Source organism: Desmodus rotundus, chromosome 4, assembly GCF_022682495.2.
Source record: "Desmodus rotundus isolate HL8 chromosome 4, HLdesRot8A.1, whole genome shotgun sequence".
Classification (NCBI taxonomy): domain Eukaryota; kingdom Metazoa; phylum Chordata; class Mammalia; order Chiroptera; family Phyllostomidae; genus Desmodus; species Desmodus rotundus.
The window spans coordinates 14,413,952-14,424,123 of NC_071390.1; the positions used below are offsets into that span (position 1 = coordinate 14,413,952).

The 10,172-nt window shown below is 45.2% G+C and overlaps 1 long non-coding RNA gene across 1 annotated transcript; it reads left to right on the forward strand.

Moving 5' to 3' along the window:
* Window positions 1-500: 500 nt before the first annotated feature.
* LOC128780728 (uncharacterized) lies at window positions 501-6,443 on the forward strand. The gene is made up of 3 exons (XR_008426739.1): window positions 501-587; window positions 1,079-1,159; window positions 6,120-6,443. It is a non-coding gene; the product is annotated as an uncharacterized lncRNA (long non-coding RNA).
* Window positions 6,444-10,172: the final 3,729 nt, after the last annotated feature.

Here is a 10,172-nt window from a genome sequence, read left to right on the forward strand (position 1 = left end):
TGGACAGAGTCACGGCGGGACATGCCCCCTGTCTCCTTGGAGCCCATTCAGAATGAACCAAGGCCACTTCCCTGAATCCCTGGGGCAGGGGCGGTGGGGAGGGTGGGATCATTTCCCTCAGTAGAGAAAAATGATGCCATTGTCCATTCTCTACAAAATTTTTTATCCATTTTCTCTTCTCTCACTATTCCCAAAGTTTCCTAAGAATATAATCATGTTTCCCAGGTCCCACCAGTCTGGGGATAAAACCGTGATGTTTTATTGTAAGTCTTGTTCCCACCCTTCTTTAAAAAAAAAAATCTGCTGCCCCCACCAACTCTAACTTCTGCAGGGTTCTGATTATTCTTTGTACAGGGTTTCTTTAAATAACAACTCTTCAGAGTGAACTTAAAATAGAACCTCCCTCCCCCGCCTCCACCCTCCCCCTTGGTTTTGTCCATGTGTCCTTTATAGTAGTTCCTAAAAACCCTTCTCCCCACTGTCCTCTCCCCACTCCCCTCTGGCTATTGTTAGATTGCTCTTAACTTCAATGTCTCTAGTTGTATTTTGTTTGCTTTTTTCTTCTGTTGATTATGTTCCAGTTAAAGGTGAGATCATATGGTATTTGTGTTTGGCTGAGGTGGGGTGGAGGGGTGGGGAGAAAATGCAGACAACTGTAATTGAACAAAAATTTTTTTAAATGTTAAAAAAAAAAGAACTTAAGCTACAAAAGTTTGGCTAACATGCATTCTTCTAAGACTAGGTCAAGTACACGCAATGAGGTCCACTCAATTATTTTGCCTTTAATCTCTCACAAAATATTTATTTCAACAACAAACTATTGAGAAAAAAAATATTTTTGAAACCTTAGTTGTATTCTGTTTAATTTGCTTTTAACATAAGCCTCGTATACAAAGCTCTGTGTTAGAATTGAAAACACGAGGGTGCTCTCTTCTTCCAAACCATGGTGAGGGGGGCGGGGGGGAGCGGGTAGAGAGAGAGACCTGGACCTTGACCTGGGGACATAAGAAGAAATGGGTAAAAGTGCAGTCAGGATCCTTAACGTTTATTTCACCTTCACCATCAACATTCATTGCAGGCCCACTGGACCAAACCTCCCAGGCTCCTGCCAGTGTTAACACTGTTGGAGGTACAACATCTGTCTGTGAAGTTGCCAGGGGTAAGTGGACACTAGGCTGGTAACAAGCCATGACCATGGTAGCTCCACACACCCGACACTGGACCAGTGTTTGAGCCACAGCTGCAGGGTATCTATTCATTGGATGAACGAGCCCGTGGCCTTTCTAAAAAACGTGACATCTAGTTGCAGGTCTCACAAACTTGGATAAATTCCATGCAAAATGTGGATTCAAAGAGCAACAGATGAATTCGGTCAGGTAACAGCTACGTCAGCTCCAGGGAAAGAGAGAGCTTGGAAGGTGTTTAAGAAGGAGAAAGAGACTGAGAATTTCACCCACAGGCAATTTCACTCCGACCTTCATTTGTTCCCTTATCAGACTGAGGGTGGGGATGCCGATGACACCTTTCGGATGATCTCATGGGTGACAGTACTTCACAGGGGCCAAACACATGGTTCTGCTGGTGCAAGTTACCCTCAGCAACATAATCCCCTGTTCACTTTCGGTGCCTACGTGGGGAACTGCCTAAACTTTCCAAGGTTTAGAAGCCACAACAAAATCATACAAAACGGCTCCCTTTTGTAAAGAGCTGGGAAACCACGCAGCATAGGCAACCTGCGGACTCACCCATGGTGAAAAGAGGAGGCCAGAAGAAAACAGCCTTACCTCCCATTCACGAGTGAGCAAAGAGGGCTGCAAATAGAGCCCCAGAGGCCCCAGTGAGCCAGGGTGGAGACGGTGGCCTGGGAAGATCCCTGAATAGCTGGAGGGTGAACCTTCTAAACAGGCTTTTATGAGGACTGGTTCCTTGTTCAAACCAGAAAGTTACTCTGTTCTTGAATAACACGTAATTGCTCTCTGATTTTCCTCTCTTTTTGCCTTGGTAGCTAATAGAGCATTTTGAATCATATAAAAGGAATATGAGGTTGTCATGCCATATACTAGCTGGGCACCCAAGCAAACAGTCTATCATCAAAAGTATCTCCAACCCTGGCCAGGTGGCTCAGTTGGTTGGAGCCTTGTCCCATATACCCAAAGGTTGCAGCTTCCATACCCGGTTGGAGCAGGTACAGGAGGCAACTTATCAATGTTTCTCTCCCACATTGATGTTTCTCTCTCTCTTTTCTCTCTCCCTCTCTCTCTCTCTCTCTCTCACTCTCTCTCTCTCTCTCTCTCTCTCAATTCAACAAACATATCCTTGGGTGCTTGGGTGAGGATAGAAAAAAATTATCTCCACTAGAAGCCATACTGCCCAATGCTATCACTGCCCTCTTAAATGTACTCATCATGCGAGAACTGGACCTTTACATGGGAACATGTAAAATATTCACATGTCAACCCCCATACACATACACACATGGCATGATTTATTTTATAACTCATTTAATTTGTTCACTTGTTTCTGATAACCAAGATGATATTGGGAAACCAGAAGAAGATTTGGAACCGGATCATCCTTACGTGCTCTTATCACAACACAGCCCACACAAACTCAAGTTCAAAAGGCAAAAAGTTACTTCCCTTAAGAGAAAAAAAAATGTTGGCTTCCTCTTTTAACTAGAGATTTAGGGAAGAGATACTTTATACTCTTGTTTTTCCCAGTCTTCTGGTTTCTAGTTTCTATTTTCCTTATGCCCCCTCCCCCCCAAAAAAGGTAATCTTTGCATAATAAGGCCAGTATTTCAAGGAAAAAAATTCTATCTCTTCCAATAAAATCGCACCTGCCTGTGGAACTGCTGGCGGCCATTTGCATGTACTCAGTGCTGTGTTATCTCCACCTTCATGATAGTACATGAAAGCTCAGCCTCCATGGAGACATAAAGGCGTAGTAATTTAAAGCGAGAAACACCTGAGGGATCCTCTAAGGCTCTAACAAAACGATCAGCCATGTGGTCCCTTAAAATGACAAGCCCATTGTGTGCCTCTAAAATGGAATTCCATTTGAAGAATTAAATTCACACAGATTGTAGGCTCACATTTCCAGGAATATTCCCACCATATATAATGAGGTGGACCTGTAACGGTATTTGGTTTATCTTCTGAGAGCTATGATGCAAAAGATAAAATACAAAATGAAAGTATCCTGGTGTCTTATCACCAACAAACATATTAGCGGTCGTTTCTATCAGGGTTCTTCCCACCAAGGGATGTTTCACTGCTCTTCCTTCTACCTGGAATACCTTCTCCCCGAGATGTATGAATGGCTGACCCCTCACCTCGTCCAGGCCTCTGTTCAAATGTTCTCATTGAAAGTTTCCCTGATCATTTCAGCAAAAGCAGTTCCCACCACCCCCCATCCTAATGCTGCCGTGTTTCTCTTCATGATGCTTACCACCCCCCGCCTCGCAGATTTCTTCATCCATTAATCACTTGCCCCCACTACAGTGCGAGTTCCATGAAGACAGGATTTTTCTTCTGCTTTGTTCACAAGAGATATTACTAGTATCTAGAACAGTGACTGGCAGACATAGATCGATACTGGATAAATGAGTGAATGAAGGAACAAGCAAACAGATGAGTACTTGGTCATGCCCCAGGTAGATTCTAGAGAATATTCAAAATCTCGTGCAGTCACATGTCTGTGACTTTCTCAAGTGTGAGAATCTTGCAGTGTGAAGAGTTCTCTCCTCTGACAAGTCTGTGCTAGGTGGCAGTGGGTACTGAACAGGTTGTGTGATCCTTCTGACCCCTATTATTTTATTTATGAAATTAAATGGTTAACAACCTTCCCTCCCTAGTTCCTTCAAAAAAAAAAGAAAAGAAGATGATAAAGAAAAAAGCCTGCTATGTGCCAGTCAATGCGTGTGAACACACAGGACTTTACACTAAGGACTAGGATGAGAGTAAGTGGCAAGGGGAAAATGGGAGCCAACGAGAGGCCCAGTCCTCAAGGATGGATCAGGGTATCGGGACAAGGCTGGGGACCCCAGGAGGAAGGAAGAGAAGACCCAGAGGTATGAGAACAGCAGAAATGATGGAAGGGTCAGGAAAGAAACTAGCTAAAATGTCAAGTAAAGAAGAGGAAGAACAATAAAATAAAAGTGAAGTTTCTTGCACAGGATGAAAGAAAAGTCTTTTGTAAAGGTCCAGCCCTGATGGCCTATAATCCAAGCACAGACAAGTCTGTGGCTGTGATCCTCCCTATTGGTGTAGTGCATGTAGCAGCCACCACAGCCGGTCCTGGTTGTGGCTGCCGGACAGCTGACCTACCAGGCTGTGTGTCAGGGACAGGTCTCCGCTGCCTGTGCAGCCAGACCTGAAAAGTGTCAGATAAAGATAAGCCTGTCCTGGCAGACTCAGGAGACTTTCACAATCATGAATTTGATGATAACATAGGTAGAGATTATCTGCCTGGTTTAATTTTCTGGTCTCTGAGCAAAGAGAGGCAAGGAAATGATACAGAGAAGAGTCTTTTGGGCGTTCAAGTTCCCTGCAGCTTCCCTCAGGGCTGGACACATCCAGCCCATAGTTTTTGTTACCTGATTTCCTAAAGAAATCCACAGTCATTCCATCCTTCCCATCGTTTGCCCATTGCTCTGTCCCTTTGCCTCTCTACCTCGTTAGCACAGGAGCACAGGTGGAGAGAGTCTGCTCACATTGGCCTCATTTCATCCTGATCAAGTCAGATGCCCAGGTCTAATGAGAAGCCTCTCGGGGAAATGCAGCACCAAAGAGGCCAGCTGTAAGGACCAGAGGTCATTGATGTGTCCACTGGAGCCCTTCCTGGGGTAAACACCACGTGAGGACATTGAGAAAATATAAAGTTCTTTTTGTCAGCAGAAAACTTGAGGCTCTGTCCTTCACCCTGCTATCAATCAGAGTATCTTGGTGATTTCATCTCTAGATAAATTTACTCGGATGACACTTATGTCTTGCCTCTCTGGACCATAAAGTCAAAATTTAAGAACGATGTTGTACAGGAAGCTTGGATTTAATTAGGATCGTCTGGAATTTGTCCTTAGATCATCAACGAAGCTCTGATTTAATGCCAAGTTCTTTCAAGCGGGGGAACAAGCAGAACCATGTGCCTGGTCTGTAGAAAACTTGAGTTGACCCTCTGTGCTTCTCTTAGACCATCCATCTTTAAAGTGTCCCCTGCACCATCTGGCCTCCAGGGGCATTTCATGACTCAGAATGTCCCAAACACTAAGCTACTTCTTGAGTTACCAACATACTGGTGAACTTTGACTCTTCCCTTGGCACTTGTCATAGTTGCCTGGTCATGAGCACTCTGTGTATCCTTCCAGACCACATTCCAAAGGGACCACCCTCTCTACAACACCCTTCCAACCACCCCTGCCCCAGCCCAGACACCTGCCCGGCACCTACGCCCCTGGACCCAGTTCTGTCATTGCAGGGCTCACATGGCCATTTAATTCCTTTAGTGCTTTCTCCCCTACTAGACTTTGACCTTTACAAGGGTGGGGACAATAACTTATGCACCGTGTTATCCACAGCTCCCACACAGTGCTTAGCATTTTTATTGCTTTTTTCTGATAACACACATAATACAAGGCAAGGTAAAACTCAAATCTCATAGAAAGACAAAGTGCAGGCAGTGAAACTTCCCCAGAAGCCCTCTGTCACAGCTAACCACAGCCAGTATGGCACATATTTTGTCCATAATTTCTGTATAAAAATATATATAAATTGTTAATGTAATAATTGTCCTGAAAGACAAAATCATTGCCTCCATGCTGTTGGGGAGCTTGGTTTTACCACGAAGCCACACACAACAGGAGCAGGCTTCCTCGACGAGCCACACAGCTCTGCTTGTGCATGGTAATAGCCACACGGAATTCCACTGCAGGGAGGCACTGTGGCTTACTTACCCACAGCCCCGTGGAATGGCTTCTGCATCATGTTCATCTTTCCTGCTGTACAAACAATACCAACATAAACTTTTTATGTGCCTATCTGTGTCCACAAGGGGATATTTTTGGGGGATAGACTCTAGACATTGAAACGCTGGGTCCTTACAGACGTCCTTTCCTTCTGCAGGGAACCAGCACAGTGTCTGCAACCAGCATGCCCCAGAAATGATCTTTGAAGGACCGAGCAATGGAAGCCACACAAAGAAACGGTCCTAAGAGGACAATTTCTGTTTCTTCAGTAAAGTAGCTTTTGGAAACTGGCCACGTGTGATGTACTTGGCCCCTTACGTAAGGAGTCTCACAATGAAGACCTCAGCACCAGGCTGAAGGCAAGGGTCCTGTCTGAGTTATATTTGTTCAAGTCACCAAGTATTTCCCGAGTGTACCCTAGGCTAGCAGCACAGAGTTGAATTATTAGCAGTAACTCCTGGTAAAAATGGGATAACTCCTGATGAAACTCTGAGCATTTTTTATAGGCTAATTTCTCTTTGTGTCTCATCGGCCGGGAAATTCAACCCTCGGTGCCGATGAGAATTCTCTTTAGCCTCAGATTTTCACCATATACAGCTGCCCTTCTTAGTACCTGTATTCCACCGAATGGCTCTGTTACATTTTCTTACCCATATTTCTGCAGTCCTATCATGTATGCAATTGTCTCATTGCAAACTACTGCAAATTCATGTTAAATGTAATAACAATTACAATAACATGGATTTATGTATGTTATCTTATTCAATTTTTTTCAAAGTTATAATGAAGGTAAAAGGGATTATTCTCAGTAAACTGAGGGAGTGGCTCGCCTTAAACAATGCAGCCAGGGAAACAAAGATTTGAGACTCTTAACTGGGGGCTCATGATTTTGTAACTGAAAAATAAAATGAGCTGTGCACTGAGTCCTATGAACACCTGTCTCGTCTCCTCCCCTGTACAGCTAAGTACACTCACCTTCTCTCCCCTGGGCACCCACATTCTCAAGGTGAACCAATAACGAATTTCTTTAGGGGGTGGGGGTGGGGAGACAGGGGAAGCAGACTCCTGCCTCACTATCAGCCATGTGACAAGATTAGCACTGACAGCCGCCCGGCACCACGTTCTTGCCACTCTTTTCAATCTTGATTTCTCCCTTTGTTCTACCACACAGCTATTTCTCTATTGTCTTTTACGATTCCTGCCTAACACTTTCAGAATCTTCCAGAAATGTTCAACCCCATGACAAAAGGAATGAAGAAGAATGGAGGGTGGTGGAGGGGACAGACAGAGCGAGTGAGGGAGAGGGAGAATTGAAAGAAAATGCGACTGCTGGGCAGGCGCAGCCAGTGAAAGTTCCTTTCCAGTACACAAACAAAGCCCTTCGTTTTCCTCCCAGCTTTTCTGTGATTTTCTTTTCTATTTTGAAAGGGGTGGAAGATTGTGCTTTTTACACTGTTGCAAAACAAGTAGAACTATGAGCTACATTTCACAATTTATGTAGCAATTTCATGTCACTTTGAGGTTCTATTAAAGTTTCCCCAGTTAAGCATTTTCCTCCTGGGAGAGCTTGGGAGGCATGGACCTGCCACCCTTCCCAGCAACACCTATTTATGACCCATATTCTAGCTAATTCATGGGCTGGTTTCTTTTTAGTTTTTTTATTTATTGATTGATTTTGAGAGAGAGAGAGGAAGGATGGGGTGGGGGAGAGAAAGGGAGAGGAGGAAAGAGAGAGGGGGAAAGAGAGGGAGAGGGGGAGAGAGAGAGAGAGAGAGAGAGACAGACAGACATTGATTTGCTGTTCCACTTACTTATGCATTCATTGGTTGATTCTTGTATGTGCCCTGATTGGGTATCAAACCCACAACCTTGGCGTATTGGGATGATGCCCTAACCAACTGAGCTACCCGGCCAGGGCTTCATGAGCTGGTTTTTATTGATTTCCCCACCACCCTCTGAACACCTGACTCAGAGCTTTTCTCTGCTCATCCCTGGTGTTGTCCATCTCCTTCCCTGGAGCTTGCTTACCTGGCTCTCCAGTGACTTTTGGAACCCATGGATCATACTCTAGCCAAGACTTTCACATGTGCGTCCCCCTTTTTTCCCTAGCTGATGACAAACCCTGGTATCGCAGTGCCTTGTGACCACTGCTTCCTGCTCCAGCCCTATGGACGCTAGCAACTGATGATGATGGTTAATTTTCTGTGTTAGCTGGACTGTGCTAAGAGATGCCCAGACAGTCGGTAAAACTTTATTTCTGGGTGTGCTTGTAAGGGTGTGGCCAGAAGAGATTAGCATTTGAATAAGTAGGCCCAGTAAAGAAGTTCACTAGCTCTCCCCAGTGTGGTTGGGCACCAAAAAAGGCAGAGGAAAGGCAAATTCATCTCTCTCTCTCTCTCTCTCTCTCTCTCTCTCTCTCTCTCTCTCTCTCTCTCTCTCTGTCTCTCTCTCTCTCCTTGAACTAGACACCCATCTTCTCCTGCCCCCAGATCTGCACTTCTGCTTCTGAGCTTTCAGACTGAAACCAGGACTTGCGCCTTGGCTTCCTGATTCTCAGGTGTTCGGACCCGGATGGAATTATACCACCTTCCCTGCATCTCCACCTTGCAGATGGCAGGTGGTGGCACTTGTTGGCCTTCATAACCACGTGAGCCAATTCCTCAAATACATCTCCCCGTGTGTGTCTATACCTGGATCTACAGCAGCACCCCCTTATCTGCAGTTTTGCTTTCTGTGGTTTAAGGCATCCACTGAGGGTCTCGGGACATGCCCCCCATTAATAAGGGGGGGACTACTGTACATCTCTATCTGTATCTGGGTCCTATTGGCTCTGTTTGCTTGTCAGACCCTGACTCACACTGACTGACCACAGGAGGAGTGGGAAGAAAACAATGCTAAAACACCTCCGCTGTGAAGGGTTTCAGATGCCCGTAATTCAAAGTCAGAGTTGGTGGAACAAGTGTTTGGCACTTTGTGAATCCCGCATAGCAGTTGGAGTGGTAATGTTCTTTAAACAAGGGACACTTGGGGTCAGGACAAATCTGTGCTAACAAATGGTGAAATTTCAAAAATGTATCTCTCTGGGACAGATCTGGGTTCTGAGTACCAGTCCTGCATGTCACCTGCCTTCTTGACAACTCCAGGCAGACGATTCACAGGTGACTTCAATCTCACAAGTATAAAACCAAACCAGCCACCTTGTCCACCCCTACCCTCTCCAGCTTCCCCATCTCAGAAAACGATGCTTCTTTGTGTTGAAAGAGGAGTTGCTAGGGTCATCCCGACTCCCCCTTCTCCCTATGCCATCACCAATTTTACCTCCTGGATGTTTCTCCAATGTGTTTATTACTTTCCAACTTTACTACTCTCACCTCTTTCAAGTCACTATGGTCTAGTGACAAGGCTATTCTGGGTCTCCTGGCTGGTCTTCCTGCCCCACACTCTTGTCTCCTTTCAATCAGTTTCAGTATCACAGTGAGCTTTTAAGAACACAGACCATTGCATAAACACTCCAATGGCTTCCTAATGCTCTTAGAATTATGTACGCAGATTTGGCTTTGGCCCTCAGAGGCCTGTGCAGGTCTGACCCCTGCAAATCTCTCCAGTCACCTCTCTCACCATCCTACACCACACCGGCCTTCTTTGGGCTGCTGAAAAGCACTGTGCCCTTCCCTGCCCACGGCTTTGGCACATGCTGCTTGTTGTTATCTGGCTGGATACACATAAAACTTGTTTAATTTGAAACCACTAAAAGAAAAAGCATCAATTATAAATGACAACTGTGTACAGAAAACTCTACTCCCTATGGCAAACCCCCAGTTTCCTGGATTCCCAATAATTGGATGAGCAAAGAACATGTCATCCGTAGCATGTATTTCACTTTTTCTGTAACAATCTTTTTAATATACTTTTTTCTCTTTCCAAAAATTGCACAGGTCCCTTGGGGGTATTAAGGATTTTCAAAATCGTTGGCAGAACCAATGTAGTTCTCAAATCCACTGCTCTGGGACGATATCAAACCTGTCAACTGAGACACACCCAACCCAGCCACCAAACTGGAAAGTCTGTGCAGTGGGCTTCAGCACGAGCACCCCTCACCCAAGTCCAAAGTCTCCTGGGCTCAGGATAATGAAACTATGTGACAACACATCCATTTCACAAACAGCACCCCCACCACAGCCACCACCTGGCAGATTAAACACTTCTCCCT